Source organism: Vitis riparia, chromosome 1, assembly GCF_004353265.1.
Source record: "Vitis riparia cultivar Riparia Gloire de Montpellier isolate 1030 chromosome 1, EGFV_Vit.rip_1.0, whole genome shotgun sequence".
In the NCBI taxonomy this organism is placed as follows: domain Eukaryota; kingdom Viridiplantae; phylum Streptophyta; class Magnoliopsida; order Vitales; family Vitaceae; genus Vitis; species Vitis riparia.
In genome coordinates this window covers 18,834,077-18,853,218 of record NC_048431.1, presented here as the reverse complement: position 1 = coordinate 18,853,218, position 19,142 = coordinate 18,834,077, and the positions used below count along the sequence as shown (strand labels likewise).

The following is a 19,142-nucleotide window of genomic DNA, read 5'->3' as shown; positions in this document are numbered from 1 at the left end:
AATAGGGATTATGTATGAATATAATGATGAAGGAAAGAGGAGAAGAGAGGGTGGAGAGAAAGGCCATAAAGGGGTCATCGTCGGGCCATGTGATGGTAATCGAACGTCTAAGATTTTTTTCTTAGTGACACATAAGACATAGAGGAAACGAGGGAGCATGGATTGAAGGGCCCCTTTCTATATTCAAATCCTTAGTATATACATGTATCCATAATCTAATGCCATGAAGTTGCTTAAGGAATATGAATGGTGGCTTCCTCCCTACCCACCTTTTCCCATGTCCTCATCTCCAACCGATTTCTATGTTTCTTTCCACTTCCATTCCTCATCATCCTAAAAACATAATTACATCTTATAACAGTTATCGAAAAGAACCTTTTACCAGGGACAAGACATTAATAGTTAAATGATCGCACATATCGAAGAGGGACATTATTTTGATGCAATTAGTTTATGACTCTCACTCTCACTCTCATGTACATAACTTTCTATCTTAACTTTGTAGGTGTATACTAGGCCTAATGTATTTATACATGGACCTTGATTCGAAAGTGAAAAGTCCATCGTATCTTCACAAAGATCTCAATAAATCCCATATTATAGTTTTTTTCGAAATTAATTTGTATAATGCATCAAATTCGTTCATAGAGTTAATATTCAATCACCTCATCCTTTCAAGGTAAGAAATTGAAAGCAATTTTGGTAAACAAAGACAAAGCAAAAATATGTTGTAACAGTGAGTGATTAATGGGGCTGACTATAACAAATAAGTTACATCTTAGTGAACTTAACAAATGATAATAGTTGCACAGTTTGGAAGAAAAGTTGATTGCAGAAACATCACAATAATTATGGGTTTCCCTACATTGCATGATGTTCTCGCAAGAAAATGAGAGAGAGACGGAGACAGACACACAGAGAAGAAAGAAGAAGGAGCATAGGAAAAGAGAATACCTCAAAAACAGTTCCAAGTAATCTATGAATGCTACAAGTTGGTTTCTTCAAAAAGTCCGTATATATATGTAGTCCAACAAGGAGAAGCTGAGAATGGGAAGAAAAAAGGGACATGAGAGGAATGGAAAAGCTTAGATATAGTACATAATGAATAAACTAAGAAGGATTAATGTTTATTGTAAATAACATAGGGCTTTTCTGGTATGTTTGAACAAGAAGAAGTTAAAGTCACTTATGTTTGGAAATAAATATGACAACAAAACAAACATTTTATATAGGTAAATTTTTGCCTCTCCTAAAATTAAAATGGAAACCTACAACGATCCCACCCAACACTTGCTACGCCAACCAGGTTTCAAGGGCTATGAAAAGGGAGGCCAAAATAAGCATTGAAGACAACTTTTAAGAAGCAAGAACCAGCAAGAAAGATTGGAAGCTAATATAACAAATCTCAATCAATTACAGCATATACCCTGACTATGCAGATTCTATCACTCAAATATTATGTTCAACTATTGACCATTAAGCATGCGATAGAGGTGGCCAGAACAACATGAAGTGAAGGCTTGATTCAAACATGAAGTTGGTTGGCAACGAAGGATTCATATAGCAGTACGAGTGAAGTAGTGGATCAAAGACTAGTTGAATTAATTCATAAAGTTTATGCAGATATAATATAGTCTCTACAACATATTGTGGTAAGTATCCATATGAACTTGAAGCTATATTTACTAATAGATAGTGCAGGCATGTGATATTCTATATAGGATTGGTGAACAGTAGAAAATGCAACAAAAAACAATTGAAAACACCTCAATTATTCTAAACAAAAAATTTCCAATCATAACACTACCCCACCCCTATATACTTTCTTCTCTTCTAGAAAGACAAGAAAGAAAGTTAATTATATAAAACACATAATATTTTCCTAGAAAGATATCTTTAACCAAACCAATGATATTCTACAGTTTAATACAAAATCCCAAACTTTAACAAATTCTTCATAGATAAAGATGAAATGTGAAAAAAAGCCATGTATCCAACCCTAAGTAGTCAGATTAAAGCTTTGGTGAGCTAAGTTAAATGTTCTCTGTTTATTGTTTCACAGTTAGCAAGCTTCCACAGCCCAACAACGTCAAAAGATACTGTAAAACGCAAAGGGAATTTTTATTAAAATCTCCATTAATTAAGATTAAAGCTCTTAAGTCTCAATAACAATCTTATCAGCAACAACTAGAAGAGAAAGTATCAGTTAAGAGGATTAACTTCATAGTTATTTGTTTACAGAGGAGAGAAAAAAAAATGACCAATATCCATAAAATGCCTGAGTGCCTAGCTTCTAACCAATCCAATAATAATTCCTAAATTGTACCACAACAGAATTGCTAACAACTATGATGTTACTGTTTTATCAAGCTTCCAATGACCAAATCAATAACTATAGATAAAAGGCTTAAGACTATCCAAAGAGAGAAAAGATAAATAAATAATAATATAGTAGCAAATTTAATTTTGAAAAGAAATATAGAAAAAAAAAAAGAACCATAGAGATCAAAACAGAGCCAAATGACGTTTTCTGATCTAATAATAGCCAGAAAAATAAATAGAAGCATTATACCTTCAATAAAATAACTAGCAATCTGGATAATAACAATTGTCAATCAAGAGATAAACCAGTTGTAGAAGAAGAGCTAGAATCTCATGTTTTAACAAAAATATGGCTTAAGGGCAAAATAGTGGATGAAGGGAGGCATGCTCCAAATAATAGAATAAATTATTACATGGACAAGTGGTGATCAATACATAATTCATGCAGACAGAATAGGTATTTTGTTGTTTGCTCTTCTTTATTGAGTCGTGTAACTTCTAGGGATGTAAAACATTCATGAGTTGGGACCATCATCACTGCAATTATAATCCAGGTGTACCTACTTAACATCTATTTTTAATATTTTTTTACAGTTTTCAGCATTGTGTTCATTTCTACATTACTACATTGTAAGACATTCATTTAGTTTCTTTCTAAGTACAACAGAAGTACCAGATTTCAGTCATAAGTGTGTTAACTACAAACCTTAGATGGTTCTACCACATGTAGGACTTCCTGAATTCCAGTAATTCTCTGATCCTGAAAATGAACAAAATCATAATGTTCTCATTATTGCATAAAAAAACAGAAACATAACTAAAACATGCATTTTCAAATGCTGGATAACTAATAGAGTTGAATATAAGTACAAGTAAATTTGGAGGGCTCATATTCCAGATGATTACATAGGAAACACTAAAGGATGTTTGATAAGAATATTAAGTATTCAGAGACCAAACACATCAAGCAAAATTACTTGTTTCAAAATGTAAATGATGTACACTTAAAAGGTAGATTCTACTAAAAGATTACCTAAAATATTAAGTAAAGAGACCTAACTGAACCTTAAAGCATAACACTTAAGGGTTTTTAAAAATTAATGACTTTGACTAGATCTTTTACCCTCTCTTTTTTATGCCAAATTCCTATTTAGTTTAGAATTCTTTTGCATGAATTTTAATCACAAAGAAATTTGTCAATCCTGATTTCTTTCTACTTTTCCATTTTGTTTATGAAATATTTTAATTTATTGAAATGAGTTTTATTTAAAGAACCAAAGACACAAAAGTGTTAGGTGGAATGAAAAATAAATAAATTCTATCATGAGCTTTTAGAATTTGTAAACAACAAAAAGGCATGTCACATAATATGTCAATGTTAGACCAAAAGGAAAGCTCATATCGCAGATTTGCATTTCCAATTTTTAACTATAGGGAAACATTTGAGTTTGTATACAATATTCTTCAATAGCCTACAAAAGACCAATGTTCCTATATGTTGTATATCCAACATGTGGTTAGCCACAAACATTTAGTATGGCATGTTGACAAATATGTAATGAATCTAATTATATTCAACATCTAAATTTAAATTGAAACCAATAATTCACTTCTACAATACACTACCTAATCTTTAGTACTTTGATTCAGCACTACAGTTTTCAAACTTTATTTTAGTTGGATGAAACAGCTCACTTACATAGTCAAGCAAAAAAATGGAAAGTATAAACAAAGATAATGTGCATTTGGCACTAAGCTAAAATAGAAAGACGAGGAAAATGAAAGGAAATTATCTAGTAGATTTCAATAAGGGAAAATAAAACAATTAGGGTCATCGGGCAGATAAATTTTATGGACAAAACCAACAAACACTACACCCACACCAACCAACCCACAACTCACCATGCACCCCACCCCAAACATGTGTGTGTGTGTAAACAGTTTAAGAGATGCATTCATGTGTCTGCTAAACAGATACAAAAGTCAAGATAAGAAACCATGTATGAGGCAGGAAGATATCACGAACCGCATCATAAACTGCCTTTTGGTTGTGCTAGAAATGTAGGGAAGGTAAAAGTAGTCTTCCTGCAAAAAATTAAACTTGATAAACAGAAAAGCTAACACAAATGTGGAAAGCAACAGATGAGTATACATAGAAGAGGAAAGAACATTTTTTGGTTTATAAAGGGTGTATCCAAACATCCCATGGAGATAAAATCATTCATTACCAAATTTCATAGCATAGCAAGGGAAAAGGTTCATGCTCAAAAGATTTCAAGAAATTATATCATTTAGATTTTTTACTACCTTTTTTGGCAAAAGTTCAAAATTGATCCTACATGAAATATCAGAATTTTGGCTATGGGAATAGCTTCTTATTTAAACCCTTTTGTGGGGGATTTTTTTCACTTGAGTTTGTTACTTTTGCTTTGGTTATCCTTATCCATGTCTTAGTCTGTTGTTATTTTTTTCTTAACGATATTTAATCCTTCTTGTCGTGTTATACTCATTTTCTGTTTAATGAATTGGTTTGTTTTCAATTAACAACTAATAATTTGTAATATATTAGACTCAGTATAAGCAATATAATAAAAAAAATGAAAACATCCAAATGTGATGCAAAATGTAATACAATGACTTCTTCCCTTCAGAACTACATTTCTTCCACACCAGTCCCCACAGGGGACATTAATTTAACCAATAACGAGTATAATTTGTAGCAACAATTAATTGTGAAGTAAATAATAACACTATTGAGGAGTTCGCCAAAGATAGGTTACAATTAAAAACATACAGAAAATAAATGCATGAGATGATGAAAACAAGTAGGTCAATGCTTTTTTATTTTAGCTATTACATAAACAGGACACCAGGGGAGGGATTGTACAAATTTACCTGATTTGGATCGTTTCAAACTCAATAATTCTGAAGAAACAATTGACACTTCTGTTCTCTCTTTGATGCTAGGATGCGTTACCTAGAAAAACACATTTCAAAGGAAAGAAAAAAAGATATAGAATAAATTAAAGACATAATAAAAAAGATAAATAAAAAACAACCCAGATAAATTGAAACAAATAGGCAACCAACTGCAGATAGAACATGCTGAGAACATCAGAAAGTTACATCAACCAACCACAGTAATAGTTGCGTCCTATCCATCTCATGAACCCCAATTTCCAAGTTACAGTAATCATGAGTAAGAACTAACTCAGGGTTAAATGCTATTTCAAGCACCAAGGTTGTTAAGGTACCTAGATGATAACATTTCATCTTCTATCTACGTAAATGTTACAGGAAACCCAAATGCTAACATATCTCAGTTAGCAGCACCATTATATACAAGACTTATCATATTGCATCAGATTGTTATATTAGAATAAGAATTGTCCCATCAATTCCTTCACTTAGAAATAATTCTAACTAGAGATTTTAATCACCTTCAATCTCATAATCACTATATAAATTGAGAAACTGTTGATAATATATCTAGTTGATCATAATGGAAATGTCAATCAGTAAATAGCCATCAAATTGTTAATCAATATGTTTGATGAACAGCCAGGTTTTTATAATTAATGCACATAAGTTAAAACGGAAAACAAGTCTTTTACATATTTTGGACCTGTGATAAGAAATATTTATAACACTAATCAGATATGAATATAACAAGGTTTAACTCTGGCTGCTCCAGGCCATCAAAGTTTCTTCAATTCCAATTATAACATAAGCACCAAAAAAACACAGTGCAGACCTACAAATTTTCCTTCACTCATTGATAACTATATCACTAACTAAAGAAAGAGTCCTTTGCAAACTCATGCCATCCAAGAGACTGCAAATGAGTAAACCAAACCACAGACTATGAGTCATTCCACAGTGGATTAGCAGGCCACTTGCAGACTCCTCTGTTTTATGTAAAGAGCACAAACTCAACAAACTCCCACCTTTTAACAAGTTGGGCAATGGTAAGAATATGTTGTCCAATTACCTCTTGCATTGACAAACCTACCTTAGAGAGAGCATTCAACAATCCCCACCACCCACCAAGGAAAAGATCCATTGGAACTCCTCAACACAAAAAGCATTCAATCTTTGAAGGCTTCTGCATTAGCTTGTCCTTTCTACCTTTGAGAACAGCATATTCAATAATGCCTGACATGAAAGACTCCACCAACTCAAGCTCCCAATCATGAAGCCTGATGAGAAACCTAACTTCCAATGCCCTTGACCTCACTCCACACTCGATAATTGGCAAACAAGGCACCCTTATCCGCTACAATGCCAAATGAACCTAAAAAGCAATATTTCAGTGAAGATTCTTTGCATCAAACAAAAATTTCATCTTTGCACATTCCCACAAAGATTCTATTATATGCGTGAAAACCCTCCCACCCTCTTTTAATGGTTTTCCACAAACCTAAGCCAAATGCCTCTTAAGAACCTCGAAACTCCAACCACCACCTTCCTATTCAAATTTTACAGTACCAACTTTCTCCATAAACAATCCATATCAACCATAAATCTATACAGCCACTTTCCTAACAAAGCTCCATTGAGAAACAACAAGATTCTAATCCTCAAATCACCATCTTCCTTTACTTATACATATGTTACATGGGTTCAAGTAAGGTTGGTGGTTGCGGGTACACGTCTAGGTGTCAGATCCTTTGCATCCCAAAATCTTAGGAGTCTAGAACTCAGAGATTCAGCTGAGAAGGATCTCAACTATAAGCGCAAGTATTTGGATACGACATTAATTAAAAATTAACATTAAATATAAGCATAGTAAGGTAAGTTTTAAGTTATCTATAATATTACATGGTTAATTGTAATTGAAAACATATTTATTATAATTTTTCTATTTTAAGAAGATATTAAGCTTATCTTACTTTGATATTATTGCTAATTATACATGAAGAACGTATTTATTATAAGTCTTTTATTTTAATATTGTAAAAAAATTATAATACATTAGATATTGATAAAATATAATTCACATTTAATTTTTTTCTCATATGAAAAATTGAATTTGTATATTAATTATTATCATTTATCTTTAGATTTTTTAAGATATTGATTTTGATATTTATCTTTATATTTTTATTCTATTAATTTTTCTTTATCTTTAAATTAATATAATATTAATTATTGTATTTATCTTTAAATTTTATTTTAAAATTAAAAAGAGATAAAGCAACTATTAATTATTATATTTTATTATAATTTAAAAAAAATTAAGAAAAATATAAAACACTTAAGCTACAAGAGTTAGAAATTAATTAAAAAATTCTTTAATTTTGTGTTACAAGGTTTAGAAATCAATTTAAAATTTTTATTTGTTAGTATAATTTATTTTATAATTATTATCTAGTATAATTTAAAAAAAATTAAGAAAGAGATAAAAAGAAATAAAGCATGTTTAACAATAAAAAGGGATAGATTAATAAAGAAAACATACATTAAGAGAATTCTTGAAGATATATAGTTGTTATTATCATTTTTAAAAATATAAAAATAAAAATAAACCCAAGTTCCCCCTTGGTTATTTTACTATTCTTTTCTCTCAAGTTGGTTTAATAATTTTCTTTCCCTTAAAAACATATCACAAAAGTAAAAGGAGCCACCCCACCCCCCCCCCCCCCCCCCCCCCCCCAAAGTTGAGTGAGGGAGGAGAGAGAGAGAAAGAAGACATTGTTTTTGAAGCACTTCTATCAAGATATGGAAATGTAGGATGGCTGCCCTACTATTTTCCGACAAGTAAACAAGGGTATCCTTCATTGCCTTTCCATTGGTAGGCAAAGCCAAATGTAAAAACCCAAAGAGAGAGAGAGAGAGCGAGCAATGGTAGTAGTAAAAAAAAAACCCTCCACACCTTCCTCTTACTCTCCTTCTTGGCACCAATTTTATAACCCTCCAAAAATCCCAATTGCACCTTTCCTACTATCCATGTGATGTGAATGAATGAATAAGTGGGGTTTCCCTATATTTATGTATTCTCCCATCCCCAATACATTGTATGTACATTATCCATCATTCCCTTTCTTCTCTCAATCTTAAAAGAATATTATGTCATTTCCAACTTAATAACTTAAGATGGTAATTCCATTCACTTCTTCAAGTAGGTATTAGGAGAAAAATATATTCATAATAGTGAATTTTTTGTTTCTTATTAGAAATTAAGAAAAACCCTCCATGATTTAATGATTTGATTTCAAAATTACATCAACTTTTTCTAATATGTCCTATATGATTGGTCCTATGTGCCATGACACAATGAGGGTTGTCAATATATCGTAATCTAAAATGGTTGACAAGTATGCATGTAATGGTAGGGTGATCAGCCACTAAAGCCATGCCTCTACCTGCTAAAAGTTGTCCTATCATGATAAATTATTTATTCTATGTTTAAAACATTATTAATTCATAGTACACCCAGAAAGAATTTAGAAAGATAAATCTATGATAACAAACTGTCATGACTCTTTAATCTTATAATGTATAGTATAAGAAAGGACCTTTAAGTACAAATAAAATAATTATTAAAGGATATTTTGATCTCAAATGATCATTGTTAGAATATTTATGAACAACTTGAAATACTTTAGTGCAGGAGATTTTAATTATACATCAATTAAAGTGAATTATTATTTTCTTTCTTGTGGTTTGATGATACTCCAAGCATAAGGGCCCAAAAGAGAGCTCCAATGGGCATTAATACGCCCAAAAACAAACTAACCAGGGAAAAAAGGCCAATAATGATGGATGGCACAGCTTGATTGTTGAAGAAAACAGCGTCAAAGAAAAAGTGTTTTTTTTTTTTGGCAACCAAACATGCCATAAAAGTATCTTTTGCCCACTAAGCTGATATTAGAGAGGGAGAGAGAGAGAGAGAGGTACCCTAGGAGTGAAGGGCTTTACGCTCTTCTAGAGAGAGTGGTGCCCTAAACATATAGGACAAAAGGGACCCTTTTATTTGAACAGCCCACACGCTCTCTCTATGAGTGTGGTTATGGGATTTATATTAAACAAAGCAATCTCTCTCTCTCTCGGGTCATCTCTCTGGTTCTTTCTTATTAGAGTATTTGAAATGGTTTGAATATCCCACGAGCCTCACGTCTGCATCTTCATGCTCTTCTTTTAGCCTTATCTCTGCAACTCCACTCTTCAATTATTTCCCTCTTCCTCTCCTCTTCCTGTCTCTGTTTTCTTGTCTCTCTGATCAATCCCAACCCTATCTCCCAAACTTTGATCTCATTAATTAATTTTCTTCTTCTTCCTCTAACCATGGCTCTAGAAACATGGCTCATCAAAGTCAAGACCGCCATATCTCATAGTTTTGATGCAGTCCGAACTACAACACCCACCACCAAACTGGTGGTGAAAAAGTCCAGTGTTGGAGTCCTAGCCTTCGAGATTGCTGTTGGTGGATTTTAAAGGTAAATGTTTTTTTTCAAGAAAATCCTTGCAAAACCCCCAAGGAAAACAAAAAAAAATTGCTTTTTTTTTCATCCCTATATTTTATGGATCTGTTTATATGGGCCTCCTTGAACACAACTTCCCCAAAGAAATTTATAGCCTATTTGTTTCCAAATGTGCACCACTCAAAACCTAAATCGAATCATAATACCTAGATTCCAAAAATGTTGAAACCCTACATAATCTCCCCTCCATCAATGTGAAAATAAACCAACACAAATAAACCATAAATAAATCAACACAAAAAATACATCAACAAAAACAGAAAACGAGGGAGAGAAACATGATTCAAATGACTAGTCAAGAAGATAATCACCTAATGATGGTGATGAAGATAGAGATTCGGAGTTGGATCTGTAGACAGAGATGAAGAGAGCAGCTACAGTTTCCCCAAATTCTTCGATCTACGTTGTTGACTCACGAAGAAGAGGTTAGGGTTGGTTTCCCTGGATTCTAGAGATTTCGGGGATATATAGGAAAATAGTAGGTTAGGCTTCACGGGATTTAGGTTTTTCAGATTGAGAGGAAGACCAGGCGGAGGTTAGGGTTTCAGAAATGGTGGGTTTTGAGAGGGAGATGAACATATGGAGTATTTGAGTTCCGGTGGAGAGAAACTTAAGACAGAGAGAGAAATGTGTGAGGAGAGATGTATTGTTTTTTGGTTCTTTTTTTTTTTTTTTTTTGGTTTATCAGATGTGGACGCTAACATGGTTGAATAGGGAGGGCAATTTGGGTATGAAATTACACCTCAACCCGGAGTGCTCAAAATCCAAATTATTTTTAGGACCATTGTATTTAACTTGAAAATAGTAAACTCGGGTTCTCAAATTCTAGTTATTTGCATATCAAAGACCCATAACATACTTTTCCCAAAAAAGAAAGAGATGCAGAGGGTTAGAGGGGGGACATCCAGATCAGTGGGAGGGTAGGAGGAGAAGACGACAGAGGAGCTTTCTTTGGGCAGGGGGATGGAGAGATATTTTCTAGGAGATTAACCGAGGGGCTCTGGATCTTGCTGGTAGAGGAGACAGAGGTTGGCGGTAAGCTAAGTGAGCTTCATTGAAAAGGAGATTCACAGGTATGGAGTATCGTGTCTTTTTCAAGGTCTTCCTCATTGTCACTGTTCTTCATCATATTCTCTGGCTACTTAGGCATTGTTAGTTTTCTTGGTTGTGGATTGAGATTTGCTGAATTTGGGTTCGTTTTTGTAATTGCTCTGTTTTGGTTATTTTCTGCTTTCTTTGTTTTCTCTTGTCAATAACTGATGTATGGGTTGTTTTTGAGATTGATGTTTGATTAATCATGCCTCGACTCCCAGCTTGTCTCACCTTTTTAGACCCATTGAGTGTATCATGAGATGGAGTCTTGATCAATGAACTCTGGGCGTGCCCTGTTTCTTGAGTCTTTCTTTTCTTTTCTTTTTGCTTTTGAAAAATACCGACCATTATTTTGTAAACTACCTGAAAGCTCTTGGGATGAGGGTAGAAAATGTTTCTAACTTCAAGTGGTTTTTGGATTTGACGGACCGGGGAAGTCAAAGGTTCAAGTTATTGGTCTGGTTTTAGTTGCTGTCGGAATGGGTGGAGGAACTGGCAGTACTGAGGCTCCCATGATTGCTAGGAGAGGGAGGTTGGGTGCTGATCAGCCTATGATTCTGCACATACTGGATATCCCTCCTGCTGCAGAGGTCTTAAATGGGGTCAGAATGGAATTGATGGACGCTGATTTTCTACTTTCTTAAGGGTGTTGTTGCTATAACCGATGTTGTCGAGGCATGCACTGTGGACAATGTTGCTGTCATGGTTGTTGGCTGGTTGTTGCTAACCCGGCAAATACAAATTGCCTTAATCCTGAAGGAATTTGCACCATCAATTCCTGAGAAAAGCATTAGTTGTTTGAAAGTCTGAACATTGAGGTGCACAAGCATGGAGGAGAATGTGGAGGGGAAAGATTATTTAATTTATTAAAAAGAGTCGATGGCCACGTGCAAGCCAAGGGAATGTTCTTAGGGTAGCAATAAAAAAAAAAAAACAACCCAAGCCACTTGATGGTCCAAGTGTTAGCTTATGAGACATGAGTTTTATTTATTTATTTATTATTATATGTGTTTCTAGTTTACCGTGTACCCATTTAAATAATTCCTCCAAGTTCCGGATTTCAAATTCTAATCCCCAATTCTAATTTTTCACACTTGTTTATTTAGTCATTATTATTATTATTATTATTATTATTATTATTATTAGTATTATTCTATATTTATTTAATTATTTCATTTAAAAATTCTAATCATTAAAATTGAGTTATTCAAAAATTTGACTTCCCAATTTAATATTCAATCTCAAAAATTCCACCATTCATTTTTACTCGTTTAAATATCGTTTTCATTAATTAGTATTATTAGCCCATATTTATTTATTATTTCGATCATTAAAGTCCAATTCTTCAAAATTTAACGTCCTAATTTAATTTTCAATCGCAAAAATTCCACTATTCATTTTTACTCGTTTAAATATTGTTTTCGTTAATTAGTATTATTAACCCATATTTCTTTATTATTTCGATCATTAAAGTCCAATTCTTCAAAAATCTAACGTCCTAATTCAATTTTCAATCCCAAAAATTCCACTATTCATTTTTACTCGTTTAAATATTGTTTTCGTTAATTAGTATTATTAACCCATATTTCTTTATTATTTCGATCATTAAAGGCCAATTCTTCAAAAATCTAACGTCCTAATTCAATTTTCAATCCCAAAAATTCCACCATTCATTTTTACTCGTTTAAATATCGTTTTCGTTAATTAGTATTATTACCCCATATTTATTTATTATTTCGATCATTAAAGTCCAATTCTTCAAAATCTAACGTCCTAATTTAATTTTCAATCGCAAAAATTCCACTATTCATTTTTACTCGTTTAAATATTTTTTTCGTTAATTAGTATTATTACCCCATATTTATTTATTATTTCGATCATTAAAGTCCAATTCTTCAAAAATCTAACGTCCTAATTTAATTTTCAATTCCAAAAATTCCACTATTCATTTTTTGTTCGTTTAAATATTATTTCCATTAATTAGCATTATTATTCCATATTTATTTATTTATTCCAACCATTAAAGTTCAATTCTCCAGAACCCGACTTCCAAATTTAATTTCCAATATCAAAAACCCCACTGTTCACATTCAGCTGTTTAACGATTATTTTTGTTATTAATGTTATCCCATCCATTTATTTATCCACTCATTTCTATGTTAAAAATCTCATCTCTAAATAATTTCTTAAATTTTCAATCTCTAAGTTTAATTTCCAATCTCTAAAAATCTCATCTTTTGCAGTTATTTATCCAATCATTATTACTTCGTCATTATTATTCCATTCATTTATTTATTCACTTATTCATTTATTTAAAATCTTGTCTTTAAATAGTTCATCAGAATCCCGATTTCCAAATTTAGTTATTTGAAATTCGAATTCTCTAATTTTCGAATTTAATTTTCGGTTTCCCATGCTCCAGTTCTCGTATTTATCCCGTCGCTTATTATTATCATTATCACTATTATTTCTAAAACTTCTGCCTTCGAATGATTTCCAAGATTTCCAATTTTTATAATCCGATTTTCATAATCTCTACTTCTCAAATAATTTTCAATTCTGATCTCTTTCAAAATTTAATTCCCAAAGTCCCAATTTTCGTAATTTAATTTTTTTCAAAATCCCGAACTCTCAAATAATTTTCAAAATTCCATTTTCTTTCAAATTTAGTTTCTAAAGTTCTCATTCTTACATTTAATTCCTAAGAATCCTATTTTCAAATAATCTCTAAGATTCCGATTCTCAAATGAATTTCAAAAATCCAGCTTTCCTTCGAACAATTTTAATCCCTGCTTAGTGATGCATGTGGTATGTTTTGTGCTCTATATGGTGTACTAACCCTCTCTATTGATAGCGCATGGCGGTTCGTTGCCCAGGTATGTACCCATTTTCCCTCTAATCGTTGTCTATGCATGTCTCGACTCTTATGTGTGCATGATCTTTCAGGATATTCACTGATTTACTCGTAAATTACCATGTCAGCTTCATTTTATTAGTAGAGACCCGATTTTAGGGACTTAGAGGGTTGCTATGGTCTTTTACCATACCTTCCAGATAAGTAACCTGACCCCCGAGCCCGATCCGGTTTCTCGTAGATCACCTTTTCCAAAATGAGGAGTCGCACTTAGGGTTTTCTTTCTTATTTTGTTTACCCTTTTAAAAATAAAATAAAAATAAGTGGCGACTCCAAATCATTTTCTTAATCAATAAAAGATCATTTTTCGAAATCAAAATCGAGCTTGCCTTCGAGTGGGAAACGCATGAGCCGAAATGCGGAGTCCACAATACTACATGTAATGTAATTGCAATACATATATCATGTTTTCTATTATAATTTAAATAAGATAAATAATTAAATAATTATTTATTATTAAAAATAAAAACAATATTTAGATTAACTTTTTAATAATTACATTGTAAATAATAAAGTAAATACTATATAAAATAGAAAAAAATGATGAAAGGAAATGCTAACTTTTCATGTCCTTTCAAAGGAATATACTACTTGGAAGATTATAATTTTCCCATGAAATAATTGCCTTCCACTATTTCATCATCTCTCCGTAAAGAGACAAATTCACGAGGCCACAATCTTTTCTCTCCTCTGATGGTTCTAGAGCCCCCTCTCGTCAATCATCACAATCTATCTTACCAAGGCTTCCCACTTGCTTTCTTTTCTCTTTCTTTTTTCTTCTCTCTCTCCAAATATTTCACTTATATTTAAAAAAAAATATTTCAATTATATTTTATTTTATAATTTAATACATTTTTTTAGCATGTTTCACTCATATTATAATTAAGAATCTCGCTAAATTCCTTTCTTCTAAGGTTTTATAATTAATAATTATTCAATTTCAATTTTTAATTGATAAATTTTGTCATAATACTACTTAAAAGGAATTACTTGAGGAAATATAAGTAATTGCGACAATCCATTTCTTTAAAAAATTACATTCCTTCCATTGAAATCAATCTTAATAATTGACTTTTACTAATTAAATTTAAGTAATATATGGTTGTTTCTCTTGGAACCTTGAGTTTATTTTCCTCTTTTTCTCATTTTCTTCACTTGCCATATGACCGCATGCATCTACATTTAGTTTTATGCTTATTTTATTTTATTTTATTATCATCATTATTCTTTTTAAATTACGTTTTTTTATCTATAATTAAATTTTGGAGCTTTCAAATTATCTTGTAAGTTAATATGATTAATTTTATTAAGGAATAACTTAATTAGGATTAAGTTTCCATTTCATCTATAAGAACTTGATTAAGAGTTGGTGTCTGTTTTATCTCCTCAAATCTGACCCAAATCCATGCTCTTAGCGGATCCCATCGTTCTCCAATGAGAAAATTTCACTCAAAACTGTGCTAAAGGCATCTCTCCTCGATGAGATGGCTTCGGTTTATCTCCTCAAACTGATCACATGAAAGCAACTCTCTTCTATCTATAAATTTCCCTGCGCACATGACCACTATGAAGCAAGCTCAGCCAAGCATTGGATATCAATCACATTGTTTCTTCAAGGTCTCAATCTCCTCTTGACAGCTTGCTTTTCAATGGCGCTTCCCTAGTTTTTAAGCAGTCATTGTATTTATTTTTATTGTAGTATATTTCATGAAAAAATTATTGGGTTAATTTCTTCCATCTTTGCAGGGAAATCCATGATGGCAAGACCAGAGGAGCAGAGACTGCGATGGACCGAAGAAGAAGACCGGGTGCTCTATGAATGTAAAAGCAGAAATTTGGATCTACCTTGGCCAGATATCGCAGAGCTGGAAATGCTGAGCAGGAGTGGTAAGAGTTGTAGGGAGAGGTGGAAAAACCACCTGGATCCTAATATCAAGAGAGGGAACTTCTCCCAAGAGGAAGACGAAACCATCATCCGCCTCCATTCAAATCATGGGAATAGGTAATTAATGAGAATGATCCATTATGATATGATATGATATGACAATGTGGTCAGTTTGAGTTTGAGCTAGGAGTTGGTTCATGTGTTGTGTTGCAGCTGGGCATTTATAGCAACTCATCTTCCAGGGCGAACCGATAATGCTGTCAAGAACCGCTGGAACCACCATTTGAAGAATAAGCTAATTGGGAGAAGTATTGATCATTAAAATATTCCTGACCCACAAAGTAGCACCGGGGATCAGCCACATGCCGTACAACTCTTTCATCTCGACCATAATATTAATCCAAAGGCAGGCTCAAGCTCCATCCCTTCACCGGTTTCAGCCTCACAAGAAATTGTCAACCCTTTGTCCACTTCTGAATTAGCCTACCCAGAATTTTCAGGGGATATCTTTCGAGTGATGATGAGGCTATCTATTACTCTTTCGGGGGAGATTACTTTGAGTTCGAGCCCACGCAACTCTTTCACCTCAACTACAACATTGATCCAAACCCAAGCTCAAGCTCAATTTCTACACCGATTTTGGCGTCACAAGAAATCGTCAACCCTTGGTCCAGTTTTCAATTAGCCTACCCAAAATTTCCAAGGGATATTTTCCTAGTGATGATGAGACTATCCATCACTCTTTCGGAGGAGATTACTTTGTATTTGATTCGCCTACACAACTCTTTCATCTCAACCACAACATTGATCCAAACGCAAGCTCAAGCTCGATTCCTACACCGGTTTCAGCGTCACAAGATATCGCCTACCCTTGGTCCACTTCTAAATTAACCTACACAAAATTTACGGGGGGAGATCTTCCGAGTGATGATGAGATTATCCATCACTCTTTCGGGGTGAATACTTTGAGTTTGAGGCCGCACAACTCTTTCATCTCAACGACAATATTGATCCAAACGCAAGCTCAAGCTCGATTCCTACATTGGTTTCAACCTCACAAGAAATCGTCAACCCTTGGTCCACTTCTGAATTAGCCTACCCAGAATTTCCAGGGGATATCTTCCGAGTGATGATGAGACTCAGGTGGGCATTTATAGCAACTCATCTTCCAGGGCGAAGCAATAATGCTATGAAGAACCGTTGGAACAACCATTCGAAGAAGAAGCCTGCGACAAGTACTCATCGGAATATCCCTGACCCACAAAGTTGCACCGACGATCAGCCAGATGCCACACAACTCTTCCATCCTACACCTGTTTCATCTGATCCCGAGTCTTTGATTGCCGGGTTTGGTTCTTTGATTCCCAACGTTAATCAAAATGAGACCAGTTTCAGGGGAGATTACTTTGAGCCTTGGATTTCTGGACCGGTTTCAGCCTCAGTGGAGAACGCGTTCATGCCAACTGAACAAGTCACCAGAAATTGGTCTCCTTAATTTGAAGCTTGGGCAGAACTTATAGGAAGGGTTAAACCCATTAATATAATGGTTGAGTTATTGTTCTCACGGATGAAATTGCCACCTTCTCTCTGTTGCTGTTCATTGGTGAGGCATAGAATTGTCTTAGATTTAAAAAGTAGGGAATAGCAATGTTTTAAAAACCGGACCGGACCGGCCGGTCCAACCGTCGACCGGTCACCATTCCGGTCCGATCCGGTCATTTGGACCGGATGGGGATCGAACCAGGGTTGAACCGCTCGAACCGGCGGTTCAACCGGTGAACCGGACAAACCGGCCGGTTCCAAGGGAACCGGTAGATTTAAATAATTTTAATTTTAAAAAAAAAATTACAAAATAAAAACATTACCCTCTCATTGTAAGCATGAAAGGAAGGATTCCATGTTGGGCCTGTCTTATGACACAGCCCACATGCCCAATCCCATTACTGTGGGCTTTTTTTTTAGCCCACAAGACCATGCCAAGCCAATGCTGAGGATGGCTTTTATAGGAGTCATTGGACTCCTTGTTCTTCTCATCTTCCGATGTGGGATTGCATTATCAATGAAAAAAAACATAACAAAACTCCACCAAGAGGATTTGAACCTTGGACCAATCTTTAACTATAGTACACCTAAGACACCACTCGGCTACATGTGTTTTATTAACTAATATGCCAAACAAAACAATATATATTAAATTTTAAATTTTTTTATAATATTAAATAAAAATAATATAATATTTTTAAAAATTATGAAATTAGTTTAAATTTTCATTTTTTTATATATTCACATTTAAATATTATACATATTTCATTTAATAAAATTTAAAATATTAATATGATTTAATTTGATAATATCAAAGATATAAAATAATATTATTGATGTTTAATTTATTCATATATATTTTAAAATTTTATAATTATTTTTAATTTTAATAATATATAAATTATATATTTATGATGTCACCGGTTCGATAGCGGTTTGATAGCGGTTCGACCGCCGGTCCGACCAGTGAACCGTGAACCGGTAACTTTTCCGGTTCGATCACCGGTCCGGTTCTGAAAACATTGGGGAATAGACGAGTAGTCTTTGCGAACCATTGAAGTGTCTTTTTCTTTTCCATAAAAGAGGTCTGCGGCGAGAGAAAGGTGTCAAACAATTCCTGTGGGATCCCTTCCGAACCTGCCACATGGCTCCCTCTCAGCCGCCTAGGAGGATCATCTCCCTGCTGACACGTGTCATCGCCCTTCCAGCTGGAGGGTGCTGTGCGGTAGATGGATCACTTTGTCCAGATATCCCTCACCAGCCATTTACTGTCGGGCGAGAATGGGTGAACACTATTCACCTTCCCCGGTCAAGGCATGCCCAGGTCCACGAACGCCTCCACCTGGGTCATACTATTCGCCAACAATTCAGTTTCCCCGGATGCTTTTACTCGAAGCATACTCTCAATCCTCCGGATCGATTTCTGCGCGAAGTCAAGAGAGCAACTCTGACCATGCTTTTGACCGAATCCCTTGAACCATCACTCATCTTCAATGCAAGACGTGCTTGATGGGACATTCCCAAATCTCCTCATATCGCTTGATATATCCCACGTATAGAAGATCATAAATTGAGGTGACAACCGCCGCTTGAACGCCCTTCTGACAACAATCGCCTTGCGACAAAATGGTCATGATTGCTTCGCCGCCCTATAAGCCGCAATCATAACAATGGGACCCGCTAGCCCAACAAGGACACCCTCTCTGTCTCGTATTTAAGTTCGAAGGTAATTCTCAAAAAGGGGGTAACAAGAAAATCGTGGAGAAAGACTCCCGACGTTGCTTTCTAACAACTTCCGAAATACTAACTTAGGCATCAGAGGGTGTGCCCGGACAACCCGTCCGGACATTCTTTTACAGGAGGAAGGAAGGATCTTCATATGCGTTGATCGAAACTCTGTTGC

At 34.2% G+C, this 19,142-nt stretch overlaps 1 long non-coding RNA gene across 1 annotated transcript; it reads right to left on the bottom strand.

Moving 5' to 3' along the window:
• Positions 1 to 4,328: 4,328 nt before the first annotated feature.
• Positions 4,329 to 10,393, bottom strand: LOC117924498. Its single transcript, XR_004652808.1, has 3 exons — positions 10,118 to 10,393; positions 5,218 to 5,299; positions 4,329 to 4,407 (listed from the first exon to the last, which is right to left on the bottom strand). It is a non-coding gene; the product is annotated as an uncharacterized LOC117924498 (long non-coding RNA).
• Between the last annotated feature and the right edge of the window lie 8,749 nt (positions 10,394 to 19,142).